This window comes from Mytilus galloprovincialis, chromosome 11 (genome assembly GCF_965363235.1).
Source record: "Mytilus galloprovincialis chromosome 11, xbMytGall1.hap1.1, whole genome shotgun sequence".
NCBI classification, from domain to species: Eukaryota; Metazoa; Mollusca; class Bivalvia; order Mytilida; family Mytilidae; genus Mytilus; species Mytilus galloprovincialis.
The window spans coordinates 70,813,527-70,836,104 of NC_134848.1; the positions used below are offsets into that span (position 1 = coordinate 70,813,527).

Consider the following 22,578-nt stretch of genomic DNA (forward strand, 5'->3'; position numbering starts at 1 on the left):
CTTTTCAAAAACTATATAATATATCGACAACACATACATTTTGGTTGAAAAGGTACGCAAACATTGAATTTGAGTTATCACCCCTCTAATATTTAAAATACGCGTATGGTGATATATAACTCATTCACCATATATAATAAAGACCTAGTGTCTTTTGATTTGAGCTCCTTGGTTTATAACCTTCAAATTGAACTCAAGGTCATAGGTAAACTGACGTTCTAGATTTTGACCTTTGCCTTTCTTTCATAAATATACATGCTATAAAAAAAGTGCCTAATAAGATTTTGTGAGGGAATTCGATGTTTGCTATACCACTGTTTATTTCAACGCACTTTAAGACAATACTTCTGTACCAATCGAAAGGAATTTTTTTGCAGTGTTTTGAGAAATGATTTTACATTTAAGAAACGTATTGTTTTGGAAACATTTTATGTTTTAAAAGGATAAATTTTCTGTATAAATTCAATAATTATGTGGACTTTTGAAGCCCAAACTTTGTATGGCCTTAAATACATAAATGAAAGATAAAAAAACTGTACTAATACAGATGCAGAACGACATGTTAATGAAATTATATCAAAACTTTTGGTTGACAAATTTTTATTCGTTATCGCAAAAAAAATAATAAATTTTGAATATCTTACATCTTGTACATGTTCTCCCTACCCAGTTTACCCCTATTACTTGTTATAATGTGGACCAGTCATTTTTATTAAATATTACGCAATTTGATTGTGTTAAGTTATTATTAGTTTACCTTCATACTGTTTATACTTTTCATACACGACTATTGATTAAATCAGAACGTGCATGAATGTGACAGTAACTAAAACGGCCTTCAAACTGGACACTGGATGAGTCCATGTTATGTTTTATAAATGAAAGTATAGGTATGAAAGGTAAGAAATGCCAATTCTCCTATTTTCACAAAATTTTCAAAATACACAGTAAATAGATTATTTTTTAATAGTCAATTGCGGAGAAAGACAGAAAATTTTTACAAATAAGACGTTTTATTCCAGTCAACAAGTCATTTTTCGGAGAGAAATGCCGAAATACACTTTACACACGGCTACGTCAGGTAAAAGTATTATTCATCTTACAAAAAAACATCATTGGAACATGCTAATTACAATTAATCCCAAACTAAGGAAGTCATTTAATAAAGTCAATATATGTCCGATCCTACCTATTTTTGGAGCAAAAAAGTCAATACGATTGTTTTAAGGTCAATTTCGTCTACCTCACATAATCTTGTTAGGCATTATAAAGAAATGGGACGTTTGCATTAGGTTGATAAATTTCGTGCATAGGAAGCGCTATTCCGAACCTTCACAGTCACTCACCAGGAATGCTTGGTAACGTTGATGTTATGATGTACAACTTGTACATGTGAAAGCGAAGAATGTTTAATACGTGGAAATATTAGGAGTTGTATGACTAAGGATACATTTAAAGAATAGCGAAGTCATTTGAATAAAATTGAGAATGGAAATGGGGAATGTGTCAAAGAGACAACAACCCGCCCAAATAAAAAACAACAGCAGAGGGTCACCAACAGGTCTTCAATGTAGCGAGAAATTCCCGCACCCGGAGGCGTCCTTCAGCTGGCCCCTAAACAAATATATACTAGTCCAGTGATAATGAACGCCATACTAATTTCCAAATTGTACACAAGAAACTAAAATTAAAATAATACAAGACTAACAAAGGCAACTTTATCTTTAACTTTGGAACCTTAGTGTTCTTAACAATTATAAATATACCAACTGGGTAGTAGAAAAAAGTAGGTCGTTAGTCACATTAGTAACAAAGTTCTGAATACTGTTGTCATTATACCAATGTGGTTTAACTGCTCACCGGCATTGGCACCGATCTAATGCTACTAAATGTTAAGAAAAACTTTTAAACAAACGTACTAAGTTTATTATATAATTAGATCAATACAAATTTTCCTGGCAAACGAAATGGTTAATGGTATCACAATGTTGATCGTGCCAGTCAAATGCATAGAAACCAATCAATGAACCGCAGTGTTCGTTGTTATTCTGAGGTTGTAATGGATGCCAGTCCGTAAAATTAGGGAGAGATCTGCTATGTGACCATTCCCAAGTTCCTAGCCGAGCAGCTTCAGTTAATCCTATCCAATAAGAAACTGTGTGATCTATAAAATATAAAGTCATTCACAAACCTTGATTACTCACTGAAACAATTTGAGAAAAAAACATTCTGTAAAACACAGTACAATATATAGTTTAGTTCTATCAAACCTTTTACTTTTTAAACCCTGTATACCACCATTCCCCACGTGAAATTGAAACAGTTCAAAACGCTTTTCAATATAAAATGGTAGAAAACGCTTTGAATTTATTAGTTTGGGATCCCATACGGCATATTTTGCTAAAAGTGAACAAAAAGGTAAAACTTGCCACACTGAGGAACAACTGATAGGCATGCTGGAGTTTCTCGTTGACAATAAATGTTTTGAATTTGAAGGTATTCTCAATTGTATATTTTTCAACAAATTCACATAAAATTGTCGGCATCTCTATGGGAACGAGTGTGTGCCTCTCCTTGTCGAGATCTTTTTATTTTCATAAGAGTCGGAGTTTCTACAGACACTTGTCAAAACCAAGAGGATCAAAGATACCAGATCATTAAATTCCACATTGAGATATATTGAGCTTCATTTTTCAACATACACCTCAAATTTGACAAATGAGTGGTCATGTCAGTACCAGAATCTATGATACACAAGACGATTTCAATTTTCCCAATCTTAGTATAAATTTACCAATCGCCTGTATAATGGGATATGTATTTCCCAACTTATCTGATATTCAAAAGCTTGCAGGTCCATGTAACACTTATCAATTCAAAATATTAAAAAGTTTTCAAATTTTAGATTTTCGAAATTTTGATCAAAGTTTTAAAATATTAAAATTCTAAACATTTGAAAAATTTCGAAATTTTGAAATTTTCACCAAAAAGTTAAAATTTGAAAATTCTTAATTACGTTTTTATATTTGATAGTTTAGATATTTGATCAAATTTTAAATGTACTAAACCTAACGTGTAGTTTTGATTATTTCGCTTTTTGAAAGTTTGATTTTTTGAATTTTTGATTAAAATATCAAAAATAGAAAGGGGCGAATAGAGGAGTATCTGTTAAAAATCGAAATGGAATAAAAGCTTAACGAAACGAATACTTCAGAACTATTTGGATTTCCCGGCGGCCATCATTTAGGAGTAACAGTGAATACTGATGATCTCCCAGTTAGCCAAATAGTATGGTAGGGTTGACTATGTATATATATTTCTAAAGAACGTTACTAGAACAGAACCAGGAATATCGTAACAATAAATTACATAAAACCTTTACTAAATTTTTCCATAGATATAAAGATTTGATTTTGAAGTTTGGTTGTACCTGTAGAAAACCTATTGCAAACGGGATAGCACATCCTCATTTTTACGGAAATGTTGTTAAAATATCAAAAATAAAAAAGGGGCGAATAGAAGGATAGCTGTTAAAAACGAAACGGAATAAAAGCAAAATGAAACGAATACTTCAAAACTATTTGGATTTCCCAGCGGTCATCATTTAGAAGTAACAGTGAATACTCGCAGTTAACCAAAAAGTATGGTACGGATGAGTATATAAAAAAGAAGATGTGGTATGATTGCCAATGAGACAATTATCCACAAAAGACTTAAATAACAAAAAAAATAACAACTATAGGTCACCGTACGGCCTTCAACAATGATCAAAAACAATTCAAACGAGAAAACTAACGGCCTTATTTATGTATGTATATATTACTACAGAGCTTTACAAAAATGGCTCAATACACGCATTTTTCTCAAATTTGATTTCATTTTTAATTTAACTTTTAACCAACTATTTCGGATCTTTATACATTGCTGGTTTTCTAATATTCGGCTTTGAGCGTGGCTGAACTGAAAGGTAGATTCCGAAAGGTTCTTTGGACACGTGCAATTTTTAACGTTTTGTTTTCATTTTTTATCGATTGCATGATGATCTTATATTGCCTTTTACAATTAATTAGAGTTTAAAGTTTTGATACGGAAGGAATACTGAATGTATGGTGTCGCAATGAACGTTGTGCTATCCACGAACGTTGGAGGTTGTTGATATATCTTTTTGACAATACTAACCGCTATACATGCTGAATTTAAGGGTAAGATCAAATATAAGAAGCTTAAAGGTTGAATACATTTTTTATACTCATACCATATACTAGTAAACGCAAATAGTTATCAAAGGTACCAGGATTATAATTTAGTACGCCAAACGCGCGTTTCGTCTACACAAGACTCATCAGTGACGCTCATATCAAAATTTCGAAAGCCAGACAAGAACAAGTTGAAGAGCATTGGGGATCCAAAATTCCAAAAATTGTGCCAAATACGGCTAAGGTAATCTATGCCTTGGTTAAGAAAATCCGTAAACCAGAAGCATAAAGCCTGTATATTTATGTAATAGTTGCCGCTGTAGATTAAGCGCTCATCTATCCATTAGTAGTAGGCATATTGAAATGGTAATTTGAAAACAATTTTAAAAAGTTCATATCAACGATAAACATAGGTACAAGTTGAAGTATCCAAATAGCAATCAAGATGGTAATCTATTTTGGAATCGGAAATATAAATATTGTCACTAAGGTGCAGATCCATGAATTAGGAAATGTGGCCTGTGACCTAGTAAGAAAACGTTAGGACCGATGCTTGTAAAAAGGATATGCATTTGTAATATATGTATCTCCGTAAGGGATCGGTGGCACACTAAATTCGATGAAAATATCAGGAACTAAATTTTCGGCTCTCCCTTGACACCATTTGCGAGTATTGTCTTGAGGAAACGATGATAGTCCGTCGGAAGGGGACGATAAATGGCTGACCCGTGTTAAGAGAAAGCCATATCTCTTGCACGTTAAAGACACCCTTGTAGATTTCGAAAAAGAGTAGGCTAATGCCGCTGAAAGGCAGCACTCGCACCCGCAAAGTGGAAAGGGATTAATATAAGTTGCAAAACTTGTTTCCCAATCCACTATAAATAAATATGTTTAAACTAAACTAAACTAAATCCGCCCCTGCTTTTAAATAGCGACTAAAAGGAAACAGAATATTTTTTGCATCAATGGATAGTTCTGTATTTGTTGTTTGCGATCGAATTTTTAATTTATCGTACGAAAATCAACTTTGAGCAACGTGCAAGTACGTCCAGTCAAAATGGGGAGTGTAAAGAGAGTGTCACGCTCTCTGCGCGATGGGTTTTCCCGTTTTGGCCATACACCAATGTTGCTGTCGAAAACCCAGGACATATAAACGCTGAATTTTAAGTTAATTATTTACTTAGTACCTGCATGTGGAACGCTGAAAACCGAATATTTGAAAGTCAAGTAAATATAAGAACCGAAACTACTGAAAAAGTTGATAGTCGTTCAATAACTTAAAAATGCATTAAAACAAATACGGAACTATCCCTTCATACAAAAAAAAACGTTTCCTTTTAGTTTCTATTTGTAAACAGGGGCGGATTTATGATCTCTAAGAGAGCAACACATATGATAAATGCATATACTTTTTACAAATATCAGTCCTAACGTAGTCTATAGGAGCAACCATTGACCTTCAAAAAGGGGGATATTTTTTTGACGATGTAAGAATTTTCTTATCGCGCGAACAATTTCATAGTTTTTCAACGCTATCAATCAAATTATTTGGTTTAGAATTTAAAACTATAAGGTATGAGGAAAATCCGGATTTTGTTTTGTCATCAGCTTGGACTGAATATATCTTTCATCAAATTGGGAATCAAATAATTATTTATTTTAGAAAAAAAAACATACTCCCTCCTTTACCACCGGTTATGAAGTTAAAGATCGTTCCCTGACCCCACCTTTTCAAATTCATTGATCCACACCTGAAAGTGCACCATTATTGAAGCCCCTAGTGGAAGTATCCAAGTCAAATAAGGTGTCACCATATTGACAATATTTATATTTCCGATTCCCAAATAGAGTACCATTTATCGTTGATATAAACTTTTAAACATTTTATTTTTACAAATGCCGACACCTACAAGTGAATAGATGGGGGCTTAATGTACAGCGGCAACTACCACATTACTATGCAGGCTTAGAATAATGTTTATAGTATACGTTATATATGATATGAATGTATTCAGCTTTTACAAAACCAGAACGATGAGTTGGATGTTAACTTTATTTTATTTGGCGTTTTTAATCATATATCACTTTATTAGCCTTTTTTTTTAATTTAATTTGATTCGAGCGTCACTGATGAGTCTTTTGTAGACTGTCGTCCTGCGCAAATATAAAATTTACATCCTGGTATCTATGATAAGTTTTTTTAGATTTTTAACTCCAAGCTACTTATATTTGATCTTATTCTTAAATTCGTCGTGTACAGAGGATAGCAGTGTAAAAAGATATCAACAACTTCCCACAGTCGCGGCTAGCGCAAAGTTCATTGTGACACCAACGAGTCAGTATTCCTACCGTACCAATACTTTGAACTGAGTCCCTATATAGCTTGTTTTTCGATGTGAGCCAAGGCTCCTTGTTGAAGACCGTACTTTGACCTATAATGGTTAACTTTAAAAAATAATGACTTGGGTGGAGAGTTGTCTCATTGGCCTTCATACCACATATTCTTATATGTACAATATATGATCGTCTTGCAATCGATATGAAATGAAAACAAAGTGTTAAAAATTACATGCGTCCGAAGCGCTTTTCTATAACTGTTTTCATCAGTAACGATCCAAGGTGATTATTACAAGGCCAGCAATTTAAAAAGAAAGAGTTGATTAAAGCTTAAAGGTAATCATTCAAAATGTACATTCAATGATTTCATCAGTCGACATGATTGCAGATAGTAAGAAGTCGCTAAGAAAAACAAAAACTAATTATACACGTGTGTATTGAGCCATGTTATTGCTCAAATATAAAACAGAAGATGTGGTATGATTGCAAATAAGACAACTGTCCACAAGAGACCAAAATGACACAGACATTAACAATTATGGGTCACCGTACGGCCTTCAACAATGAGCAAAGCCCATACCGCATAGTCAGCTATAAAAGGCCCCGATATGACAATGTAAAACAATTCAAACGAGAAAACCAACGGCCCAATTATATAAAACAAAATGAACGAAAAACAAATATGTAACACATACACAACGTCAACCACTGAATTACAGGTTCCAGACTTTGGACAGGCACACACATAAATAATGTGGCGGGGTTAAACATGTTAGCGGGATCCCAACCCTCCCCTTAACTGGGACAGTGGCATAACAGTACAACATAAGACAACAAAAAGACACTAGGAACAGATCTGAGAGTACTCGCAGTTATCTGACAGATAGGTCAAAGCCACTAACAACTAATAAAAAAAATCATGCATCTAAGACTAAACTATCAATCTGTACACCTCAAACATCCAATGGATTTAGTGTAAAGACGTCATAAACAGTCAGAGAAAAACAAGACCTTGTGCAATGCCAAGTTACAGTTTGATCAAATACCTAAAATATAAAATATAAAAACGTAATTTAGAATTTTGAAATTTTAACTATTTGGTGAAAATTTCAAAGTTTCATAATTTTTCAAATGTTTGGAATTTTTATATTTGAAAACTTTGATCAAAATTTCAAATATCTACAATTTGAAAACCTTTTGATAATTTAAATTGATAAGTGTTACACGGACCCTTGTAGCTGCTACTCAGAATTTATAAAACGTCACCAGTATCGGGGAAATGGATGATGAACCAATATATGCCAAAGAACGTCTTGTTCTTTTTCTAAAAGGAAGATGCCAAGTCCTTGTTGATCAATATTCTGCATCAACTTTACAAAGTATTTATCCTCATATTACATTCAAATATGCATGCCCCATATACGAATGAGATTATTGTCAACATACAATATATGAACGAGTATTCCTTCGTCCAGTAAAATGGATACATTTCTACAGATCCTAAAATTTCTGAATTCACACACAGCAAATTTTGTTTTGTATATTGAATATCAAAAACAAGACACAGAGATCAGGATAAGGTTTTCTGACTTTTTTTTCAAATATTTTTCACATACATACAAAAGCCTATTAGGGTCACAAAAAATTACGTGATATATGTATATGTATGTAGCTTACAGCTTAAGGATATGAGGAAAAGCAAAATGTGTTTTATAAATCACAAGTCTGCTACCAATAATTATGTACACTTTTTAGAATTTCGTAAATTTTTCGTTTATGTACCTTTTTCATGGACTGGCTCATATATAGATATACAGATCATATGATTACCCTTTCGGGGCACCTCACGAAACGCCCGTTTGTATTAGCTCCACTGACCCAAAGGATCAAGTAATCTTTTCCCATCACTTGGGGTCCGTCGTCCGTCTAACTTTTACAAAAATATTCTCCTCTGAAACGACTTGAACAAATTGAATCAAACTTGGCCTTATTAATCCTTAGGGTTTCTAGTTTTAAAATGTATCAAAAGACCCCGCCCACCAACCAAGATAGCCACCATGGCTAAAAATAGAACATGGCTTTTTTTTGGAAAAGGAGGGGGGGGGGGTAAATGAAGTTTATGGTTTATATTTCTAAAACTAAAGCATTTAGAGCAAATATTACAGGGTAAATATTTTCAGACGAATCAGACTTCCCGTTGTAAGGATGCTGCCCCTGAATTGGTAATTTTAATGATTATTTTTCAGTTTTTGATTATTATCATGAATATTATAATAGATATAAACTGTAGCAACAAAAATGTTTAGCCAAGATCTACAAGTAAGTCAAATGACCTAAATTCTCAATTATTGCAATTAAGTAAATTTTTATAATCTTTTACAAAGATCTTCTCCTCTTATTCTACTTGGCCAGATATTTTTTTCTCGTAATTACGACATAGTTTTCTCGTAATTACGCGATAAATATCTCGTAATTACCCGATAAATATCTCGTAATTACGCAATAGTTATCCCGAAATTACGAAATAAAAAACCTTCTTATCACGTAATTACGCGATAATTTTCTAATAATTACGTGATAATTTTCTCGTTATAACGAGATAAAAAAAAGATTATTTCGTTATTACGAGATAAAAAATCTTATCGTAATTACGTGATAATTATCTCGTAATTACGAGATAAAACAAATATCATCTCGTAATTACGTAATTATAATAATAAAATAAAAATGTGACCCTAATAGGCTTTCGTACAGACATTGTGATTGAAAACATAAATTTGATCATTACCTTTAACACAGCAAGCAAGACACAATAACATATATATATATGATATGAAGGTATCACTTTACATTCGCTTTCCTTATCGTCCATGGAAGTTTTATAGACAGGTTATTAAGTGGTATGTACAGTTGACAGGTTATGTCAGTTAAAAGAAATACTGGGGCTTTTCTACTTTAACCTGTCACACAAAATAAAACAATGGTAAATGTCAACTTAAAACTCATTTCTTCACTAGCATCGAATTCGCAGAAAAATACATTGAAGAATTTGAAGAATCGTTTGTTTTATTACATTAATGTGTTGTTACGACACCGTCATCAGATTGAGAGGTATGAACGATAACGTAATGTTTAACCCCAACGCATTCTGTATTTGTCAATTCAAGGCATATGAACCTGATATTCAGTGATTATCGTATGTTGCTATTTGTCATATTTGTTTTTCGCTTATTGAATAAAGCTACATGTATGATTTCATTCAATGCTGGGTCTTTTTGCTTTACTGTTCAGTATTGAAGTTGCTCACTGTTGAAGGCCAAGCTTTTATAAAGATATATCTATATCCTCGTTATTTGGTCTCAGGCAATCGAAACATATTTTTTTATAAAGCTAAGTATAATATATCATGTGACGTCAACAAATGGCATTTTATCATTACGTAGGTAACTGTTTTTGTTTTTCTAGGATGTAACTGACACAATTTAAATGTCTAAAGTTCCGTTCCTTTTCATTAATGTGACCTACCAAATTACACTATTTACCGGGTGTGTAATAACATGAGCAACACGACGAGTGCCACTTGTATACCATGATCTGCTTACTCTTGCGGAGCACCTGCGATCATCCCAGTGTCTTGTTGGGTTCGTTTTGCTTAGTCTTTAGTTTTCTATTTTTTGTCTTGTGTACTATTATTTGTCTGTTTGTCATTTCTTTAAACCATGGTGTTGTCAGTATATTTTTAATCTATTAGTTTCAATGTCCCTCTGGTATCTTTCGCCCCTCTTTAAGAAGCATGGTATTTCTATTGGTCAGGGAAACATTTGAATTGTTATTGTTATATGTTCAAACCGTCAGAAAACAAGTCACTGGTGGCACACTCAGCCTTTCACATGTTTTTAGACTGTCAGTCTTTTTTTGTTATTAACTTTTTCCATAAATTTAATAAGAACTTTTTCTCTTTTGAAACTTTCCATATTTTGTTACTCCTGGAGCTTTTTATATCTGGGCGTCACTGGTAATTATGTATATATAAGTCTTGTGTGGACGAGGCGCGTTTTTGGCGTATTGAATTTTAAACCTGATGCCTTTTGGTATCTATTATTCATGTGTTTCTTTGTCTAATACGTTCTCCTATTAATTTGTATTGTAGTCCTGTAATATTATGTTGTCATTTTAATGTTATATTTAACATTGCCATTAAAGGGCGAGGTTTGGCATGCCACAAAACCAGGTTCAACCCACCATTTTTTCTTGTCAGGAAAATGGCCATTGTTATATTATAGTTCGTTTCTATGTGTGTAACATGTTAACGTTGTGTTTCCGTTGTGTCGTTTGTTTTCTCTTATATTTGAGTGTGAATTCACATTACTATAAGACGTGTCACGGTACTTTTCTATCCCAAATTCATGTATTTGGTTTTGATGTTAAATTTCTTATTCTCATCGGATTTTGTCTAATGCTCAGTCCGTTTCTGTGTGTGTTACATTTTAATGTTGTGTCGTTGTTCTCTTATATTCAATGCGTTTCCCTCAGTTTTAGTCTTTTACCCCGATTTTGTTTTTTGTCCATAGATTTACGAGTTTTGAACAGCGGTATACTACTGTTGCCTTTATTAGAGACAAGAGGCAAACGATACCAAAGGCTACTATGCAGTTTTGATTGTGCTCATTATAAGAGACAATGCAACTGTTAACGGCTTACAACTCTGTTTGATAATTGTCTCATTTGCAAGCATAGCATATATATTTTTTTGTTAAGTGGGAGCAAAATAAATAGTAAGTTTTTATAATAGAATATGAATTGCAACAAAGCTATACTATAACTTACTGCTAAAATGTAAAGCTTTCAGATGATTTCTTAAAAACGAATTAGTTTCAGCATCATGTATTTCGGCGAGATATCCACCTAGAGCTCTACAGCGTAGCTAAAACAATAATAATATATTCAATGAAAAAAAGTTTACACGTTTTGTTCATAGATTTAAATAAACGTTCACTTTTCATAAATGTTTACCTTATATCTTTTGTCAATTATTGTTTTAACACTATTTTTTTTCTTTCGGCAAAAATGTACATTTATCATTGTATCTCTTGTGACTGGCATACAAGTGAGAAGTTAAGGTAGCTATAAAACCATGTTCAATCCACCATTTTCTACACAAGATAATGCCGGTCCCAAGGCAGGAATATGACAGTTAATATCCATTCGTTTGGTGTATTTTAGTTTTTGATTTTTGTACCTGATAAGTGTCTTTCTGTTCTGAATTTTCCTCGGAATTAATTATTTTTTGTGATTTTCTTTTTTTTTAATCTGGACTATTTACGTTTTTATTATCCCGCAGTTAATTATTCACCTCCGCGTTACTCCAGTTTTCCACTCCTACAGACAACATAAAACATGTACGTCTCCATGGTAACCAACCATGATGACAGGATTTGTCTGGTTGATTGCCAATTAAAACTAAAATGTAAAAAGGATGTTACGTGTGCACCTGTTTTGGTGTTATTTGATTTTATTTGATTAATGAATTGATATATCATGGACGCTTACATTCAAATGTGTTATTTCCTGAAAATATATGGTTGATGAATATAATGAACAAGGTGTAATGTTTGCATTATAAGTACGTTTTTTGTTGCCCTGGGTAAAAATATGATAACTTTATTTTAAAAAGTAGTGGCCCTTAACTTTTGTCGACTTTATCCTCCCTTTTCTTATTTTCAAATATTTTTGATTCGAGCTTTCCTGGACTGACTTTGATTGTCTAAATATACATCTTGTGCACCAAACCGAATATGTGTATTATGTATAATTTAAATGAAAATTCGTGAAACAAATAATAAGCACTAGACTTTGCCGTGTTCATTAGGTAAGTGTAAAATATAATTACAAGCGTTTACATTTTACAAAACCAGCCAAAACAAGATTCTTTTATACCAATTTTGAAAGATGTATGATCTTTTAGAATCTTAATTGCTGCACCCACCTAATTAAAGACGACCCCTATCTAGATGACAATACTGATAATTTTGCAGGAATGTCTAGTACCCCCTGTATCAAATCGGTATTATAAAACGATTCCATTTAAGAATTGAATCATCATGAATGAAAACTTGCATTGTGTAATGCAATTGATTAAGGAATATCACGAGATTGCTAGTTAGCCAATCAGAATAACGTATTATAAGGAAACATACATCTAATGTAATTATTTAACTGTATTGATGTCACTTTGTAATAAATAATATGATTGTCCTCATCATATGTAGCAGGCGTATAAAACACCATGTATCCAATTGGTAATATAAAAACGATTCCTTTCAACTTTATAAATGACATGTTTGTACATCAAATGTACCAGGCATATGACTTTTTTTTATAACTAATGCGAGTTTTGTCTTTTATTAACTCAGTAGTTACTCTCCAATCTAACTACTAGTAATTCAAAGATCAAACAAAGCACGAAGAATTAAATCCCATTTTTTTTAAGATGAATCTGTTTTTTCTGCTGCTCTTTTCAGATGGTTTGATTTTATCATAGATATATTTATCAATCTACCTTTTTTTTTGGAAGAATACCAAATGAATTAGAAAAGAACGGATATGGGGTACCCATCCATGACACATAATAAGTACATACTAGGCAAACTAGGGTTTTAACTGCTGTTATAAGTTTCAAATTCACAATAACGCCTTCAACACATACCATTAAAGTACTCACCTGGCTGCCAGGTAAAGAAAAGTCACGTGATAAGTATAAAATATCTGTATACTTACGAGCGGTTACTGTTTTGAAAATAATTAAGACTAGAATTATTTTCATGTTCTTATATCTAGGTAATATGTCATTGACACACTTATAGCGTCTGTGATAAGTAAATCTAGGTATGTTGTCTGTCACTGATAAGAGCATTGTCTTACGATATCAAACCTCTTGAATTCGTAGCCAAATATGTCTTTTTCTGTTCTTATAGATTACTTGATAATACTGTTTGTAATATTGTAAATTTCATTCATTCATAAATATTGATACAATTCTGAGTTCACACACGTGTTGTATTGATAGGCATATAAGATAAGGGCGAGGCGTATTGCAATATGTATTTGTGTTGATTAGATAGCTCTAGCATTATATTAAAGTATGTTGACCAGTACACATTACTTGTCTTTTAGTTAATATAAATATAAAAACTACCAACGTTACACTGTTTAGATCATCCTGTATTCTACTGTAAAATACTTGATCAGTAGATCAAATGCATGTATATAAACCACGATGGGTAAGGTTGTCTTTCAAGAAAATGTGCTGTGTTCTCTCGCAGGACAACGTTACCCACCTTGCATACGTATTTATAGTCAACGAGTCTGCACAATACGATTGATTTGGGAAATATTGTGACTTTGAAAAAAACTTCTTCAAAGTCAACTGCAAAAATAAAAGAGATGAGATTGTATTGGTATAGAGCAATATAAAATGTTTCCTATATAGTAAAAAGTTTTCAAAATGGGAAGTCTCTTATCAAATGTCAAAATCAAAACTTCAACTCATCATATGAATGGATCTTACAAAAAAGTACTTTACAGTAAAATTGATAATTAACAATGCCACTTAAAAGAATACCATAACACGTAATTTATATGATAAACAACATTAGTACTTAACATCTATACTTCAAGACCGCCGTGTATTATTTGTGAAGTTGATGCATAATATTTCTCAACAAATCTGAACACGTTACTCATATATTCCGCTGATTTTTTTAGAAAAAGGATGAGGCGTTTTGTGACATAACCCTGGTTAACAAACATTCTCCTCAAGTTATTTTGAGGTTGAAATTATCACCAAAACGGCCAAGATTTGGGTTCTTTGGTCTCTTTTTAGAAGTGTTAATAATGCCTGTGCCAAATCAGAAATATGACATTTGATTCTATTCGTTCGATGAGTTTGAATTGGATTTTATGTGTAATTGTAATGTAATCAATAACATAAAATTAGAAATGTAATTACAATCTAATCGATTACATTTTAAAGTAATCGACACCATTCCTGATAAGAGGTCTAGATATTCAAAAGGAAAATCATTTTACCTCTAAATGGTAGTTAAAGCGTCCAATAAATGTCTAACGCATGCTTGATAGGATTGGAAATTTTACACATATCGAGATAGGAGGATAGATAGGTACAAAGGTACTAAAATATGTGTACTACGCTTCAGAGTGAAATAACTTCATCATAAACTACCGTGACCAATACTTTAACCTGAAGCGAGACAGACGGACGGACGAACGAATGAATGGCCGCAAATACTAAAAACATAATGCGTCCTAGGCGGGGCATAACAATAACTTAGATAACATCTATATTTTAAAGTTTTGTCAGTTAGGGTGCTACCATTTGATTTTAGGGGGGGAGGGCTTGGATGACAAAAACTCTTTATCTTGCCTATTTTTAACTTATTAGGTCCTGTATTTTTTATGAGTTTATCTTCCCTTTTTTTCACTCACAGCTCCTGTTTTTGCCTTTTTTTTCAATTTCACCCTAACCCCCCACCCCCCATCTAATCAAAACAAATGGCAGATTCCTAACCATTACGGATGCTTTTTTGAAATCGCATCTCTGATAAATTATGACGATATGATTGTTTTAACGTCTTCGCGTGATGACCCCTATCATAAGTTGCATGGTTTAATGCAGATCCTTGCGAATCTTTAGAGGATGAGTAAAATCCATACTGGTGAGACCGAACGCCGAATCTTTATGGTCCATAAGTGGGGAGTAGTGAACAGTTTAACGAATTTATCGCACACGGGACTTTTCTTGCCATTTTTTGTGTAAAATAAATTACAATGAGATCCAAATAAAGGCAACAGTAGTATACCGCTGTTCAAAACTCATAAATCCATGGACAAAAAAACAAAATAGGGGTAACAAACTAAAACCGAGGGAAACGCATTAAATATAAGAGGAGAACAACGACATAACACTAAAATGTAACACACATAGACAAAATTCCACGAGAATAACAAATATGACATATATATATAACATCAAAACCAAATACATGAATCTGGGATAGATAAGCACTGTGACACGTCTTATCGCAATGTGAAATTACACTCAAAAATAAGAGAAAACAAACGACACAACGTTATAATGTAATACACACAGAAACGAACTATATTATAACAATGGCCATATTCCTGACTTGGTACAGGGCATTTTTAAAGGAAAAAATGGTGGGTTGAACCTGGTTTTGTGGCATGCCAAACCTCGCACTTTTATGGCCATGTGAAATATAACATCAAAATGACAACACAGGACTACAATATAAATAAATTGGAGAACACAATTGACAAAGAATCACACGAACAACAGCCAACAAAAGGCAACAAGTTCAAAATTTTAATACGCCAGAAGTGTATTTTGTCCACACAAGACCTACGTGTGACGCCCAAACCATTCATAGAAGACCTCACCATTAACAGAAAAGGTGACGTCATATACCCCATATATGGTGTTATTACGTAGTTGTATGACTAAAATGGAAATTGAAGAACAATGAACAATATATAACAAAAATACCGAACTTCAAGGTAAATTTAAAAAGGAGAAGTCCATTAAAAAAGACACAATCAAAAGTCATCAATCATAGGAACGAACAACTGAAGGCAGCTTTACCAGAAGGAGTTGGAGCCTTAGTTACCCAACAGTTTACAAATTTATGAACTGAATTAATCCCGCTGCAAATGCTTGCACCTGTCCTAAGTCAGGAATCTGCTCCGTGTTGAAGGCCGTAGATTGACCTATAATGGAATCTGCCATGTACCCATTCCCAAGTATTCAGCTGAGCAACATCAGTCAATCCTATCCAATAAGAAACTGTATGATCTATGAAATATAAAGTCATAAGAACTGTATTGATGAATCGAACGCATATCGCAAACACTTAACAACTTATTAGACGACCAGTTTAGCGTAGTATAAACTAATTAATAAGGGTCCACTCTGAATATGATCTGGTATTCGTATTGTAATACCGCCATTAAATTTCCCTTATAAGTCTTTGTTAAATCTGCACTTTTCAAAAAAATTGTACAGAATTGTTCTTTATTTCAATTTAAGAAATACAAAATACATGTACTTGGGATGAGTTAAGCTTTAATGGTATTTCTAACTGTTGAGTTTTTCAAAATATTTGACATAGACCTATTAAATAAATGGGTTTAACCGAGGTCGATAAACCAATTGCAAATATCTCATCTTTGTATTTTATTTTAAAATTGGGAAAGATATTACATCATAGAAGACGATAAGTTGTAAAAATCACTTTATGCAAATACATGAATTTTACTAAATGTCATTGCATTAAATATATTGTTGATCTACGAATTCAAGTTGTGATTAGATTTGTAGACATGTATGCGAAAAGTCATTTACAAAAACTGAAATGATTTGTAAAATACATTTATTGTTAGATACAAAATATCAATAAACTATAATTATCATATGTGTGACGTCCAACTGATATAACTTGACGTTTATTCAACTTCCAGTAACTGCATGAAGTCTTAAATTGAACATTGATATTTTGTCAGTTTGGTAATTGTTTTATGATTAATTACGAGCTGATATGTCAAACTCTTTTTGACTGATTTCTGCATTTTTTTCTAATGCTGTACTACCACAAGTAAGGTTATGGATGGCGTATCCAAATCTATGTTGAGCATCTTTAAACCGGTTACGTGTTTGCTCAGGCCGGATTATGTTATCGAGTTAATGTTGGTTGCTGACTTATTGTTATAATTTCAAACCAAAATATAGATTTTTTCTTTTAAAAAAACCTTTTTGTGTTATCCTGGGCCTCTTCTAGCTTCCAAACGGTATTACATTTGTTAAGTGTTGAATGTCGTTCGAAGAGATATTGTTGCGAATCCCGACTGTATCTGGTCAGTGGTGGATAGTTGTCTCATTAGAAATCATACGCTATATATTAAACTATCTCCTAATTTCAATAAAGGGGAACAATATCAGTATTAAATGTGCATAGTTTAATATGTAATTAGTATCGATATATAGTAACTTACTGCTGAAGTGTAAAGCTTTCAGGTGAGTCTTTAAAAAGGAATTAGTTTCAGCATCATATATTTCGGCGAGGTATCCACCTAGAGCCCTGCAGCGGAGCTGAAAGAATAAAGTACCTTAAAAAAAGCAAGATTACATGTTTGTTTACAAATTGAATTGAATACTCACTTCACGTGAATTTTAACTTATATCTTTTGTTAGATATTAGTTGTAACAAAAAATCACCTTATTAACAGATTAATATAACATTTTTATATCTATTATTATCTCACCTCTAATAGATTTATAGGGATATGATTGGTTAATGGACTACACGTTGTGACTATGTATATTTGATATAGGGTGTCACATGGTTAGTTACCATATAGGGTTAGTAACCATATGGGATTAGAAAGGAGGTACATTTCTATCCCAAATTCATGTATTTGGTTTTGAAGTTATATTGGTTATTCTCATCGGATTAAGTCTAATGCTTAGTCCGTTGCTATGTGCGTTACATTTGAATGTTGTGTTGTTGTTCTCCTCTTATATTTAATGCGTTTCCCTCAGTTTTAGTTTGTTTCCCCGATTTTGTTTTTTGTCCATAGATTTACGATTTTTGAACAGCGGTATACTACTGTTGCCTTTATTTACGTCCCTTTCAAAACAAAATAGATGACACACTCTTTAAAAAAAAACCACGGAGTAAAGGGAAAATCTAGAAGGATTCAACAGACGACGAATTGAGGATGAAAGGTTGAAATAAGTTCATAAAACATAATTAAAGCTAACAAGTTGTTACTGTTAGCATAACGGAGTTAATTCTCTTTCAAAACAAAAACAAAGAAGAAATCTTAAAGGATTTAACAGATGAAGAAGTAAATACATGTAGTACACGATTGAAATTAATTCATATAATAAACTTAAAGCTAAAAAGTTGTTATAGTTGGCATTTTTTCGTACAGACAAATGGAAGTATAGGATCTTAATACTAAATAGGCAATATTGAAGACTTGATCACTTTGCCGCTAGTAAAATACCACAAGTGTAGATAGTCGGTAAGATAAATTCGTTACACGGTGTGCTAGTGACCTTATACGAGATATATGGGTCAGTAAATTCCACATGGGTATTCGAGATTCGCTCTCATCCATAAGGAATTTGCTGACTCCATATATCTCGTATTAGGTCACTAACACACCATGTAACTAATTTTATATCTGTTATATTTGGACTATTTACGTTTTTCTTATCCCGAATTCAATCACTCACCTCTGCGTTGCTTCAGTTTTCAACTCCTATAGACAACATAAAACATGTACGTCTCCATGATAACCAGCCATGACGACAGGATTTGTCTGGTTGGCTGCCAATTAAAACTAATATCGGAAAATTAACAGACATTACATAACAAGTTAATAATATTCATGTGCGTACATCAATACTTTTTATTGGATTTGATTATTGGATTGAAACATGTATATGATGTACGCTTATATCATTTTTTTCGTAAAATTGTCCTTTAGCAAGTCATGAAAATGGCTGTTGTTATCTTATAATCCGTTTCTGTGTTTGTTGCATTGTCGTTTGGGTTTTTTGCATTTCAGTGTTTCTGTTGTTTCGTTGTTTTCCTCTTATAGTTTGTGTGTTTCCCTCAGTTTTAGTTTGTAACCCAGGTAAGTTTCCTCTAAATCGATTTTTGACTTTTGAACAGCGGTATATTACTGTTGTCTTTATTTATACATAACACGGATACAATTTTAGCTCATCTAAACAATAAGTTCACTTATAGTTTTCTTTTCTACCAAAATTTGGTAAAATATATCTTTACCATTTTGATTGAGTTGACAAAAAACATCACAATTAACAGCCATCTTGAATTTTATAGACTATTTGACTGAACGATCTCCACTTGCAAATTACATCTTTAAATTGGTAAATCATACATTCAAGTGGTATTGCTTTTTCAAAATACGGCTGAGAAACACAATGTACAGTCTACAAACATCTCTACCACATTTAACATAAACATAAACTCTTAAAATTTGCAATTAGTGATCTGAAAAATTTCATTTGAAGAAAAATATATCGTCTTATGAGTATGATTGCATTACAGAATAACCTTTTTTCATACAATCCCTATTTCGTTCAAATGAAAACGTCTATAAAAATATCGAAGATGATGTTTACAGCGAAATACTAACATTACATTGGTTTTAAATCAATTTCAAATTGGAATCTGGGAATATCGAGCATTACAGATATTTATCATACATTTAGTAGTAAATACAGTAGTTTTGAATATTTGATAAATAGTCTGCTGTTTAATCCATATCGCGCAACTTTGATGCGCACCCTTTATCATACACTTTATCACACCATTTATCACATCCATACCTTTTATCGCACCCTTTATCACACCCCTACCATTTTTTTTTTACATTTTTACATAAACTCAAAATGGGTCCTAAATGAACGGTCATTCGGGCGTGACCCGATTTATTGAATGACGTTATTGTTTGGAATATGACGTCACAATCGTCGAGTTTTCATATTTTGACACACGTAATGCAACTATAAAAAAGAACTCAATGCCAGAAATACCATACAAAACACACAACACAAAAAAAATACAATATACAAAAATTTTTCAACAGCACGCAAATTGTAAAGTAACCAAGGTACTTTGGATGAGTAATTGAGCAGTTCTTTCAAAGCTTTTAAAACAAGACAAAAGAAGAAATGAAGGTAACCCAGGTGGTAGGGAACAGAAAGAAGTTCCAATATACTCTCCTGTTGAGATATATGATAAAGCGTATAAAACATGACAAAAAACCGTATCACATGCCGTATCACCCTCGACCAATTTCAACCCTCGGGCCTAAGGGCCCTCTGGCTGATATTGTTATCTCGGGATGATGAGGCATATGATTCGAATTTTGCCATGTATTATTCTCTATGTATCATTTGTCGAATGCGCATACTATGGATCAACATCAATATCGCTATTGTTAAAACTATCACTTGGTCGATACTCTGCTGGTGAACTGTTAGTCAAAGCAAAAATTGCCAGTTGATGCATGGCACTTAGGTATTGTCATTAAAATACGCGTATTCCTGATTTAACATTTGCTATCATAAATTAACAAAAGATATTAAATTCAGGAAATGTTAATGTATATGCTCTAACAAAAACGTTACTGACGATTTATTTTAATTTCCATTGACTTTACGACTGATCTAGTCCAACAAAAGATTGATAAAATCAAAGTCGTTAAATTGTCTATTTCGGTTGTAACGCCTTACTTTTATTTGTGGGGAATCAAGTGATTTTTCCAATCTGAAAAACTGAAACTCAAAAAAAGATAATGTTGGTAAATCGATGACATGAAATCATGATCAGTGATGTGGTTTTTTTCCGTAGTAAGTTTCCTACAGCCCTTCGTAAAAATATACTTATTTATTCTAAATAGCAGGGATCCATAACTTTTATCGAGTTTATCTCTCTGATGTATACATGGTATAGTTCTGATTCCTTTTACAGTTTGATATTTTGATTTTTTCATCAGCTTCATAGCATTTTTATCCGGTGTTTGATTTTCAAAGATGTTTTGCTTCGGGATTCTTTCAACTGACTTTGATTGGCGAAATGCACATCCGGTGCAGAAAAATCGTTATACTAATGCTAACACAAAAAGAAATTGGAGAGTGCTTTATTGATGTTCGTCATCTCAAATTCACAATGAGGCACACAACTATCATGTCATGCCCAGTTTAAGACAGCCCTAAGCCTCAGTTTGAACGGAATTCATGTTGTTTCAGAAATGCCTTTCACTTACTCTGAATTAAATGTGTTTTAATTTTTTTTTCATTTCGTACCCGAAATAGAGGAATATGATTTATGATCAAGTTTATGAAGCATGCTAAATATAAAGTTTCTGTATACTTACGAGCGGTAACGGTTTTGAAAACAATGACGGCTAGAAGAATTTTCATTTTCTTATATCCAGAGTACACGCATGTGATCAAATTGTTACGTAAGTAAATCAAAATCTTTTGTCTGTAACTGATAAGAATATGGTCTAACGATATTATACTTCTCGTATTAGTAGCCAAATATGCATTTTTTTATTGGGGTTTTGTTTTTTGAACTTCTGATTTAATTTACAGCAATTATTGTACGATAGTTAAAAAGGTTTCATACTATTGTTTATACTGACTAATGACAAAGTCAAAGGTTACCACACATTTCATATATAATCCATGCAAAAAATAAATAATTATTTAAAGTTAATGATTGGTTGTTTGGTAATCGTTACATTTCAATTTTCCCTGCAATTTTGTATATCTTCTATCGTAACCTTTAACAAAATGTCCATAGTTCTTTTGAGAATACTATTGTTCTGACTAGTAATTTACAGTTGTTTGTACTATTATTGGCATACCAGGTGTTATATATTTAGGAACTAAAACTTGGGTTTACTTATTTGAGGATGACATTATTTGGTATTATAAAGCGTTATTAATGATGTATAATTTAACCTACTGCTTGCCATATCGACATCGTACCTAAACATTGTCGATTACATAAAAAGAGAGGGCTCATTCTCATTTCGCCTAAGTTGTCAAAATTTATATATAAAATTAATCTCAGTTTGCCTTAGTACAAATTTTCAGGTAAACAAGAATTAACTAAGGCGAAAAGGGAGCTTCTGTAAACAATGTAATTAAGCTATGTTTTGTTTGTATTGCAATTAGTTGATATTTGTTATTTTGATGTCAAATATGACCATGAAATACAATTTAAAAGAAGATATATTTTTTTAATTTTTTGTTTATTTTTTTTGTCCCACTTTTTGTTCAGTTGTTCTTCTTTTTCTGAAATTGTATACACGTGTGTAATATTTTTTAAACAAAGTCTTAGTAGAGATGACAAATTGGATATGGATATTTCATATTTTTATGAAAAATAAAGACAAATAT

The 22,578-nt window shown here is 32.5% G+C and overlaps 2 long non-coding RNA genes across 2 annotated transcripts; both read right to left on the reverse strand.

The window, feature by feature from the left end:
- Positions 1 to 1,903: 1,903 nt before the first annotated feature.
- Positions 1,904 to 13,446, reverse strand: LOC143052732 (uncharacterized). Its single transcript, XR_012971217.1, has 4 exons — positions 13,311 to 13,446; positions 11,887 to 11,993; positions 11,361 to 11,457; positions 1,904 to 2,164 (listed from the first exon to the last, which is right to left on the reverse strand). It is a non-coding gene; the product is annotated as an uncharacterized LOC143052732 (long non-coding RNA).
- A 2,898-nt stretch (positions 13,447 to 16,344) lies between these two features.
- Positions 16,345 to 21,663, reverse strand: LOC143052733 (uncharacterized). Its single transcript, XR_012971218.1, has 4 exons — positions 21,546 to 21,663; positions 18,868 to 18,974; positions 17,619 to 17,715; positions 16,345 to 16,422 (listed from the first exon to the last, which is right to left on the reverse strand). It is a non-coding gene; the product is annotated as an uncharacterized LOC143052733 (long non-coding RNA).
- Positions 21,664 to 22,578: the final 915 nt, after the last annotated feature.